Genomic DNA, 3,606 nt, shown 5'->3' on the forward strand with positions numbered 1-3,606 from the left:
ACCCCATGGCAATCATTTCCACTCTAAGTTTGTTGATTAGTTTTGGAGAAAGTTGTGATGCTAGGCACTATCACTACCATTATATGCTATATTTTGGAGAGAAAGATTCTATTATTTTAACAGAGTATAGATGTCCTTCAAATTCCTTTTCATTGGAAAATGTTAGAGCAGTGACAGATATAAAGAGTGTCAGGAGTGTAAGATGGGGTAAATTGTATGGCAACAGTCAAATAAAGCCAGGGACAATTGCTCCATCTTGGAAGACCAAGTGAGCAGTATTAAAATAAATATGGTCATAAAGTAAGAAGTCATACTTTCCCTGATAAAAACTAGACAACATTTTTTTTCCTCCCTGGCTAAACAATGAAATTCCATAAGCATAAGCTGCATTGCCTCTCTGTTCTCCTGACTAATTGGCAGAGTACTCTACTGCATCATAAGTTGTGCTCAATAATGTCACAAGTTATTAATAGTTTGGGTTTTCTTAGCAGATGTCTCATCTAGGTCAGCCTACATGTGTAGGTGTGATACTAGTCCCCCCAACAGGCTCAGAAAAACAAAGTTCGGAAAAGATGAAGCAGAAACAATCAAGAAGATGAGCCTTTGGTTATAGGGTTTGGCATATAAATTTGGATTTAAAGTTAGAATAAGAATTTGATATATTGAGAAGCAGATGTTACTACACTCCATTTTAATCCAAGGCTATGAATGGTTGGATAAAGAAATCATGCTGGCCCTTTAAATACTAGTTTGTTGTGTTCCAGTTCTGGTAGCAGTGGAATAACTTTTATTGGCCTAACCATCCCTAAGACAACAATTATTAGATCCAGGTTTATATTAATTTTACCCTGAGAGGATTCCCAAAACCATGAACTGTAGGATGGCTAAAACTCAGGCAGAAAGCTTGGCTGAAGAAGTAAATGCAGCTGGAAATTAAGAGGAAAGAGTCTGACAAACAGGGAGTCACAGGTGGAAAGACCCCAAATCTTCATATAAACTACTCTGAAATCCTTCTATGTCACATGGATCATGCATTTATGGGGGAGATGCCAAAGAGTTCAGCAGAAAAGAAGTAGAATACTGAAATTGCTGCATAGTTATTTCAGGAGATGCCCACTGCAGGAAAGACAGAGTTTGGAGCTTTAGTCCTGCCAAGTTAGAAAGGTTTACCACTGAAAAACCAGGAAGTTCATGTATTAGAGGTAAAAGTTATGCTCCAATATTAGGGGATTAACTTTAGGGCAAAGTAAAAAACTGAATGAGAGCCACACTAATGGAGAATAAAGCCAAGCTTCCACAATTTCAATTATATGAGCAAATAATTTACAATGAATTACTCTTCAGAGGAACATAACAGAACCCAGGGTCTCTAAAATGAATTATCTATAATGTTTGGTATGAAAATAAAAAATTGCAAGATCTGCAGAGAAACAGGAAGATTTGATTTTAATTAAGACAAAAAGCTGTCAGCAGAAACTGACTTCTAGATTACCCATATCATTGAATTAGCAGGAAAGGACTTTAAAACAGCTATTATAAATATGCTCAAGGACTTAGGGGCTAAGATTAGGTGGATTAAGGGATAATGGCAAACAGTTGGGGAATCTCAGCAAAGAAATAGAATCTATAAAAAATAAGTGAAGGTTCTAGAATTTTTAAGTGCAGTATCAGAATGAAAAATTCACTGAATGAGCTTAACAATAAACTTGAAAATAACAAAAGAAAAGGTCAGTGAACTTGAAGATATATCCATCAACACTATCCAATATGAAGAACAAAGAGAAAGAAATATTGAACAAAAATGAATCAAGTATTAGTGACCTCTAAGACATTGCTAAGCTTCTAAAATACATGAAATTGGAGTCCTAGGAGAGGGGAGAGAAAATGGGCCATAAAAATATTGTTAACATAATAGTTTTATCATGTTCAAATTTAGAAAAAAAATGAAGTAGGATAAATTCAAAGAAAATCACACCTAGGCACATCATAGTCAATCTATGAAAAACCAAAGATAAAGAGATACTATTGAAAGCAGCAGATAAATAGACAGACTGCATATAGAGAAAGAATAATATAAGTTATGTCTGACTTCTTACTCAAAATATGGAAACCGAAAGAAAATGGAAACACGTCTTTAAAGTCCTGGGAGGAAAAAGCTTTCAAATCAGAAGTCAATATCAAGTGAAATTATTCTTTAAAAAATGAGGGTGAAATAAAAACACTTTCAGATAAACAAAAGTTGAGATAATTTGTTGCCAAAATATCTGAGCTATTAAAAATGCTAAAGAAAATTCTTTAGACTGACAGAAATTATGCCAGGTGTAAACTCAGATCTACAAGGAGAAAGAAAATGCATAAGAAATGGAAAATACATAGGTAAATAAATCATACTATCTTTTTCTTCCTCTCTTAAGATTTTTAAAAGCCAACTGACTGGAGGAGGTGAAGGCTGCTAGAAAGAACTGCAGCACCTTGGCTGGGAAGGCAGGTTCATTAAGTTTGGGATGGGTTTCAACAAGGTGCCCCATGCAGTGAACTAAGAGAATGTGGCCAAAAGCGGGATTCAATTGAATAATAATACCTGGCTGTTCCAGAACCACACATTCTCCATTTGTCTTGAATGGATTTTAGAGGGATGGATTTGTATGAGGACTACAAGTCACCATTTAATTTTGACAAAAGAATGAACACAAACTGTCTCTACTTGTCTCCTAGTGGAAATGCATCTCCATCCAGATTACTTACTCTTCAGAAATGTGGTCTGCTGTGAACAGACCAAACACCGGAGGAAGGAGATGTTGCTGCCACCATCAGTGCTACAGAAACCCTGTCAAAGGAGGAGCAAAACAGTTGAAAAGAGAACCCATGAAGGTAGAAGAGGAAATCCAGACTCTGTTTAAGTGTTAGCAGCAAAAGAGAAGCATCTAGCAGAGATCGATCAGAAACTTGGAATCAACTCACTACAGGAAATAGAGCAGAACATTGCCAAAGGGTGGCAAGATGTGACAGTAACATCTGCATACAGGAAGACATCTGAAAACTTATCTCAGGCTGGACAGAAGGCTGCAGCTCCTTTTATGTCTGTTGGATCAGTCATCTCCAAAAAGCTGGAAGATGTAACAAACTCTCCGACTGTCAAATCATTTGAAGGAAAGGTTGAAAACTTAATCTACATCAAGGGGAAACAAGCCTGCTGGTGGTGATTTTGGAGAAGTCTTGAATTTCAACTGCAAATGCTAGTTCCATGGCCATGGAACCTCTCACAGAGCAGTCACAGAAGAGCTTGTGAGATTCCTACCCTTTGTTCTGCTACCCACTGCCGGATGCTATAAGTGAAATCCAAGCATATCTTGTCAACACTCATTGCCAGACATCTACACTAGATGTGCGTTTATTTAGATTTACATATTCCTTTGACCAAATAGTAGGTAAAAAATTTTTTAATATTACTTCTATTTTTGGGAAACACTCTTTAATGTGCATATTAGGCCATTTACTTAGGAAACATCATTATGAAAACACTTGTAGTACCTGGGAACACTCACTAGAATGATCTAAGAAGCTGCTAGGTTATTGTAGTTTCTTTCCTACTTTACAAAATTGCTT

At 36.4% G+C, this 3,606-nt stretch overlaps 1 pseudogene; it reads left to right on the plus strand.

Annotated features, from left to right (window-relative positions):
* The first annotated feature begins 2,620 nt into the window (after positions 1-2,620).
* Positions 2,621-3,289, plus strand: LOC119524246 (annotated as a pseudogene).
* The last annotated feature ends 317 nt before the right edge of the window (positions 3,290-3,606 follow it).

This window comes from Choloepus didactylus, chromosome Y (assembly GCF_015220235.1).
Source record: "Choloepus didactylus isolate mChoDid1 chromosome Y, mChoDid1.pri, whole genome shotgun sequence".
Taxonomy (NCBI): domain Eukaryota; kingdom Metazoa; phylum Chordata; class Mammalia; order Pilosa; family Megalonychidae; genus Choloepus; species Choloepus didactylus.